General features: G+C 37.7%; 1 gene segment (V, D, J or C); it reads left to right on the top strand.

Annotated features, from left to right (window-relative positions):
• The first annotated feature begins 4,728 nt into the window (after positions 1-4,728).
• On the top strand, positions 4,729-7,851 carry LOC311044959 (Ig lambda-3 chain C region-like). The segment is given in 3 exons: positions 4,729-4,777; positions 4,892-4,956; positions 7,582-7,851.
• The last annotated feature ends 345 nt before the right edge of the window (positions 7,852-8,196 follow it).

The raw sequence follows: 8,196 nt of genomic DNA, 5'->3' as shown, positions 1-8,196 counted from the left end.
GTATAGGCGAGCACAAAACTGCTATTCGCACTAACAACCCAGAATATGCCATGGCCAGGCATTATAAATCAGCAAAAGCAAATCATGACTCTCCAGCATCCCTGAAATTCTGGGCAATAGAAAAAAAATCAGTCTCATCACGGGGTGGAGATTATAATTAACAAACTGCTTCGCAGAGACGCATTATGGATCCATAACCTTGACACCCTAGAACCCAATGGTCTAAATGAAGAACTGAGCCTTTCATGCTTTCTATAGACGGTCCCTGAGGTTTCCTGACATTGCTTTTGTGTGCTCTGTACTCTTTAGTGTTCCCTTTTTTTTCTTTTTTTTTTGTGAATTATAATTTAGTAAAAATGTATTCAAAGTGTTTTTGCATTGGCCTAATTTTGCTTGGCCCCTCTTTCTACTTGTACACTGTTTAAACCAACCTTACCAAAGCATTATATGTGTAGACTACTTTTTATATCTTGTAATATGCTAAATGGTCCACATGCCCAGAACTAAGCCTAATAACGACTGATAGACGCAACCTTGAGACTGTGACATGCAGTACTAGGTAATTACCACTAAACAGAGGGCCATCCACCATTGGTTTATTGAGAGCACAGCCCATGCTCACCTCTGTATATAACTGTCTACCTATTTGCTGACACCTATGACTCTGAGGAAGGTCGAAAGACCGAAACGTCAGTCTATCTGTTTTACTTGCACCGAAATAAATAAAAAGGCCTAAACTGTCCGTGTTGCTCCAGCGTTCTCTCTTCTGCATATATATGTTCCCTAATTAATAATAAAATGTTTAAGCTTTCACTAATAAGGACAAGACTAAAAAATTAATTTGAATGCAATGAGTCACAGTGTTACAATTGCCCCCGTGACGGGGGCAGTTGTAACAGTGGTTGGGGGCAATTGTAACACTGTAAAAATATGTATTAACACTTTATCTCAAATAAAAGCACATCACTAAGTAATATGTATTTTTTATAATTTAACATTTTTACTTACGAATGTTTTATAATTACAATTATTTTGTATTTATATTAGAATTATTATTTTTTTCAATTTTTTTTTTTCAAATGCATGTCTATTTTTTATTGAAATGTATTTTTACTTTGAAATGTAGTGACATTTAGTGAAATATGTTCATTTACTAACATAAAAGTATGTAATCAAAAAATCTGCTTGCATTTAAAACACATTGTTACAATTGACCCCGGTCATTGTGTTACAATTGCCCCCGATGGGGCAAACATGATAAAATCCCATATTCTAGCTAGAAACACCTATACTAGCATAGGCTGCTGACGTTAATTTGTGACCAACAATAACAAAGAGATATAATTCATCTAAGTTTAAATTAGCTGACATCTTATCTTTAGACAGCAGAAGGAAAATACTGTACACTCAAAAATGTACGTTTACACCTCAAAATCAGTTTTTTGTTGAAAACTTCTGCTGAGATGAAATTATCATTCTATCCTTCCATAGGCAGAGAGAGGACCCTACTGAGCACAATAAGTCTCACCCCTCTAGCTTATTTCTGATCAGAATTATTGAGTGTGTTACTTTTGCCCCCTGTTACTTTTGTCCCCGGTCTCCCACAACCTGGTGTGGTGAAGGAATAACTGCTTGCTATATTTTTCTGTTCATAGTCTTCACTGTACATCACAGCATCTTCATTTATTTGGCAAACATCTTGTGTTCTCTAGAATTACAAGGGCTTTAGAAATATCTCCCTCACCCACTTCACACCTGCACTGCAACATTCCTTTAGTCCTGTGAATGATCGCTTTAGCTGTCTTTAGAAAATGACCTATATCCATGCAAATGTGGTCATTGATTACAATTAGATATGTGTCAATGGGCCTGTTCACCATATACTGTCACAATGTAACTAAACAAAGGGTCTCCAAATAGGTACAGGTTCAGAATGAACCTGTAATGAAACTTGATCTACATAGGAGAGAGGGAGGGGGGCTGAAAATAGGGCTAATAGTCGAAGGCTTCAGGGCCTCTAACCTAGTCCTACAGCCACCAGCAACTCAGATGCTATAATAATGTTATCTGGCACCTGAGTTCCAATACCAACCCTTGGCAGCCCATTAATCCAAACAGAAAAGTCCTATCTGAATGTATTAAACAATGTTAAACTCACCAAGATTGCTGTTGCACGGGAAGCTTGGATTATCCACTTTCTATCTGTCAAATTGATCACAGGTTTTCTTACCCAGTATTAGGCTGAATAACCCCAAGCCTCCAAGCCTTTCCCCCAAACACTCAAATGCAGGCTTTGGGTCTCAAGGGAGGCCGCAAAGCTGTTTGCCCCTTTTATGCACTCCTCTTAAAGGGGTAGTGCAACACTTTCTTGACCACAGTTAGGAATGTAAATTATGCATGTTATTTAAACAGATGCCTCATTGTTTATCCCATAGTTTCAATGTAGGCCTACAGATTGACATTTCAGATTGACATGTCGCGATGCGACACGTTGTGAGCTTGTAGATCGGCTATTTTCAAATAGCCTATACGTATAAAATAGGGCTAAAGTGGTTAATGCATGTTTCATAATATAATTTATATCTGAAAAGTAACTTGTAACTAAAGTTTTCAAATAATTGTAGTGGAGTAAAAGTACAATATTTGCCTCTGAGGTGTAGTGAGTAGAAGTAAAAGTAATAATAATAACATCATCATCATCACTATAATAACCTTGCTCTGTACCTCACTCACAGGACATTGGAGGGTCTGCATGGAAAAATGTCATGCTCTGTTTCTAACATGACATTGTACAGAGTAGAATAAGAGGTATGGGTCATAAACAGAGCAAGAGATTGGTTCCACAATGTAACTAAACAAGGTTCCCAAAGTTCTCCAAATAGGTACAGGTTCAGAATGAACCTGTAATGAAACTTGATGTACATATGATAAATATTAAGGAATTTGTTAAAATTGAGATGTTGTTTATTAAAGAAAAGTTAAAAAAAAAACAGTTGTATAACATAATAAGGGCTATTCAAATAAAAAAGTGTTACCATATTATTTGGTATTATTTTATGTATCATTATATTATTATATTCAAATATTTATTGCAAGATCAAGATAATCAAAACACGTTATCAAGATTATGTTAGTAATTTCTTAACTTATTTAACATTCAGTTATCTTGATTATGAGTCCATTGAGTCCTTCATGTACTATCATATGAATGTTTCGTCATAATTATGTTGATTATGACAGGTTTCATTGAGTTGTTCAAGTCACTTCCTCTTTTATTGAGGGAGGTTTTTGTACTACTCAGTTTCACTGTGTGAACAGTGGGTTATTGTGATAACTCTGACAGTAGTAAACACCTTTGTCCACTGATGGTCAGGGTGAAGTCAGTCCCAGATCCACTACCACTAAACCTGGATGGAGTTCCTGACTGAAGGGTCCTTGTGCTATGAATGAGGAGTTTGGGAGCTTCTCCAGACTTTTGTTGGTACCAGGACAAATAAGGAGTAGCCTACTGCCGTAAGGAGCACTACTTGGTCTGCATGCTAGACTCACTGAGTCTCCTACATGAACAGATTTCACTGAAGGAGTCTGAGTCACACTGACCTGGCTCCATGTTCCTGCAAACAAACAAAATATTTAATCAGACAGTATATTCCAGTCGCATATTAAGTTTTAAGCATGATATCCTTTATCTTGAATTGATTTTTTTATGTCAGTAATCCAAACAGTGTTGAATCTGATGGAATTATATCAAGATCATTTTGATTTAATAATAGATTCATAGAATGTTTGAGATCACAAAACCAGCTAGTTAAAAACAACATTTATATCGGATTCGGGTTAGGAGATTTATGAATGTGTTAATCTTACCTTGAATATAGATAACACATGTCAAGATGAAGATGCTGGTCAAATACATTTTTGGGAGTTATATATTGTTACGAAGAACACGCTTCAGTCATGAAGGATTCAACTTGCAGGACTATAAACTCTCCCTGATCACTGAAGTATGTCCTTCAAACATAAAGTCTCCTCTATGCAAAACATCTTCCTGAAGAAACTCAACTGCTATTACCTCCATTACTATGTGGGACGTGGTTCAGCTGCCAGCAACCTTACACCTATGTCTTTGACTGAAAGATAAAATATGTTGTCTAATTAAATTGAAATGGAAGTTCTTAATCTTAATTTTTTCTTAATTTTTAGAAACCAATAGACTTGATGCAATTCATTTCAAAACCTTGGGGTTTTGAAATGGGTTTTGGGACTTCTCATAACATTGATAATATATTGGAAAAACACAATAAATGTAATCCCACATTATCAGACTGATACATAGAAAGATGGGTGGACAGATGGAGAGAGAGGGTATCACTGAAGTGCTATACTGTAGGTGTTGTAACAAAGGCTACTAACACATGCAGGGAAGTTATGTAGCAGTTTTCTAAACACTCAAGGATGCTTTACATGGGTGACTATGATGAATATAAATGAATTACTTCTACATACATTTAACAGCATATACCTCACGTAACAAACAGTTTTCTCAAAGACTATTAAAGTCAGCTAGTAGTAATGGAGGTAATAGCAGATGAGGTTCTTCGGGAAGACGATTTGAATAGAGAGGATACTTTATGTTTGAAGGACACACTTCAGTGCTCAGGGAGGGTTTATAGTTCTGCAAGTTGAGTCCTTCATGACCGAAGCTTGTACTTTGTGACAATCAAAATCATGTCTTTAACCATCATCTTCATCTTCACATGTGCTGTCTGCATTCAAGGTACGCTGACACATTTAAAAATCTCCTACCCTGATCTAACTGGTTTGGCTTTAGCTAGAAGACATTTTCATACTGTGTGCTTATATATGTGTTTGTTTGTTTGTTTGTTTGCAGAAACATGGGGCCAGGTTACTGTGACTCAGACTCCTTCAGTGAAATCTGTTAATGTAGGAGACTCAGTGAGTCTAGCATGCAGAACGAGTACGACTCCTCCTTGCAACCCACCTTGTTTGTCCTGGTACCAACAAAAACCTGGAGAAGCTCCTAAACTCCTCTTTTATCAAACAAGCCAACGTCAGTCAGGGACTCCATCCAGGTTTACTGGTAGTGGATCTGGGACTGGCTTCACCCTAACCATCAGTGGAGTCCAGGCTGAAGACAAAGGTGTTTACTACTGTCAGAGTTATCACAATAGCCCAGCAGATGTGTTCACACAGTGATACAGAGTCGTACAAAAACCTCCCTCAATAAAAGAAGAAGTGACTTGAACTCAACAAGGGGGAACGTAACAGCCTGTTTGACAGTTGACATCACAACCAACCTTTTTAAGAGCAATCGCAACGGGTACAACAAGGCTGATCATTTTGATGGAGAGCTGAAGGAAAGGTGTATATCTGAACCTTGGATTGGATTCTACACTGGATTTACCAACGTTACTTACTGTACAAGGAACCAGGACCCAGTTCTCTTTGCTAACGCACCAGGCATGGATCAGCAGAGGTTTGGGATGTTATTGGACCTAAAGGAGCCAATATGGATGGATTTTGTTTATAATAGCCTGGCTGGAGCCAGCTTCTTTAGAGCTGCCTGGCTATAAGAACGTTTATTCAGGATGGAGAATGGACCAGGAACCCAGATGTTTCCCATTTGGTTTGTTAATGAGAGTGATGTGATGTTTTAACCAGTCTGTGTTCCTGGATGAGACTGAATTTGGATGTATGGATGAAACAGTAGCAGTTTTGTGAACTAACTGATTGATGGACAACATGCTGCTGAGGCCTGAGCTCCTTGAATGTATGATCAGTTTTTTATTTAGATCTTGGAACACAATCATAACATTAGAACAATATTCTCAATGAACATCACAAGGAAATCCTGGTGGTCAAGTTGGGGAGTGTTTATACTGTAGCTCTGTATGTTTGCTGTGTGTTATGAATAGGCTACATAGAAATGACATGAGTCATGACCTTTTACATTATGAAGTATTTCACTGACTGTGTGAACAGTCATATGTATTTAAAAAGTAATAGATCATAACGAATATAAATTACAGGTATGGTTCCTTATTTAAGTGTTAGTAAGTCATTTCCAGTGCTGTTAGAGTACTGTGGGCTGTTCGTTCACTACATTGTGAGTGAGTGAAGTCATTCATGTGGAAAGGAGGTTTTTGTACGATGGTTTAACCAGAATGGATCACTGTGGTGGACTTTCGGTGGAGGCACCAGACTCATCATCAAAAGTAAGTGCTGATTTACTTTGTTCCATTTAACTTCATAGTTTCTTGATGGGACCTGTGTTAGGATTTGTTCTAAAAGTGTGACTAAAGGAAATTGTTCCAAAAGTTATTCTATTAACATATTGTTTGTGAATAAAATTGGGATGAAATTCATGACTTGCTGTCTTACTATACTATATGTATGTGTATATATATAATTCTATTTTTTTTTCATTAACAAGGGTTAGGTTATTATTTTTGTAACTTAGTTGAATAGTATCATAATTAAGGACATAGTTGTATTGCATTTCTTACATTACTTAATTTAATATACAATCCATAATCTATAGCCTACAATTCTAAAACAGTTTGAGATTCAAATATTATGAGTTAAGTAATTAATCAGTAATAACCTGCTCAGTAAGTAGTAAAGTATTACAAAGCCAACAACGTTAACTAGATACTGTAGTCTTTCTCTGGCTCTAATCTACTAAAGTTGTATAGTTAATATAATTGACTGGCTCTTTATTTTGTACTATTTACTGGTCTGTTATTATATAGCAGAATTACAGTCCTGTGCAGTAGATGCATGTGTTACAGTAGATAGATAACATATTGAATTGAAACTGTATCTGTTCAACATTATGCTCTAAATGTCTTAGTTCTGTGTACTAATAACGAACTTCAGTCACAGTGTCTGTGTGTTGTATGGTTCTATACTAGTTGTACGTACAAATGATTCTAAACCAGGGGTCTTCAACCTTTTCAGGCCGAGGACCCCCTAACTGAGAGAGAGATGAAGCAGGGACCCCCACTATATATTACATACAATTGTGTTGCAGATGAAAGCTTTTCATAGATGTTGGTTTTATGTTAATGTGTATTTTCAGACATTTAACAACTTAAAACCGTCAATACTTAGTAAACTTTCACTCTGTACTTGGTCTGCTCTTTTGTCCCCTCTTTGCCAAAAATAGGCGTTGTGGTTAATGTAAAAAAAACAATGATCCTATCACACAGAGATTTGGCGGACCCCGTGTAGCAACTCTGAGGACCCCCTAGGGGTCCCGGACCCCCTGTTGAAGACCCCTGTTTTAAACTATTTGTGCAAACAAAGAAACAAACTTGAATTCATTCTCTTTCTATCTGTACTCTATTACTGTATGTGATTGTGTGATAGTTGTACGTACAAAGTCAAACGAAGTTGATAGAATTCATTGTCTCTTCTCACTTATATTACTGTATGTGATTCTATGCTAGTTTGACACACAAAGTCAATTGAAATTGATCAAATTGATGGACTTTTTTCTATACAGCTGGTGTATCAGTCAGGCCCTCCGTCTCTCTGCATCCTCCGTCATCTGAGCAGCTCTCTGCTGGGGACTCAGCCACCCTGGCCTGCCTGCTCAGTGGCTACGACCCCCAAGGTGCCCAGGTGAGCTGGGAGGTGGACGGGAAGGAGGTGACGGCCGGGATCCTGACCTCAGAGGAGGCGGAGAAGAACGGCCGTTACGGCCGCAGCAGCACCCTGAGCCTGAGCAAGGCACTCTGGGAGCAGGGGGAGGTGTTCACCTGCAAGGTGAACCACGAAGGAAACACACAGCCCACTGAAATCACCAGGACACAGTGTGGGAAGTAGATAGACGTTCATGCAGTGCTTCTGACAATGTATAGCTTCATAGAAAGAAAGAAAAATCGAAGTAATGTCATTGTTTGTTTGTCATTAATACTTTCAGAGTGTCAGAAACAATGCTTCTTACGTACGGTCAGCTTTAGGAAACCAATGACACTCAATGGACTGTCTCCGTTGTGTAGAAATCAATAAAAACTAAGTCATTGTGTCACTAACGTCTACACTTACAGTGTGGGCTGCAGAGAAATGCTCTGATTACTGGCTTTTATGAAAATGAATGGCCTTTATAAATGAAAGCAAATAAAAAGAAATGTTGATGAAGTCAGCTTTTTGTCATTCATATTTACTCTG

This window comes from Gymnoscopelus microlampas (genome assembly GCF_963454915.1).
Source record: "Gymnoscopelus microlampas genome assembly, chromosome: 5".
NCBI classification, from domain to species: Eukaryota; Metazoa; Chordata; class Actinopteri; order Myctophiformes; family Myctophidae; genus Gymnoscopelus; species Gymnoscopelus microlampas.
Note: the sequence above shows the minus strand (reverse complement) of the source record. Positions and strands in the feature narration are given on the sequence as shown.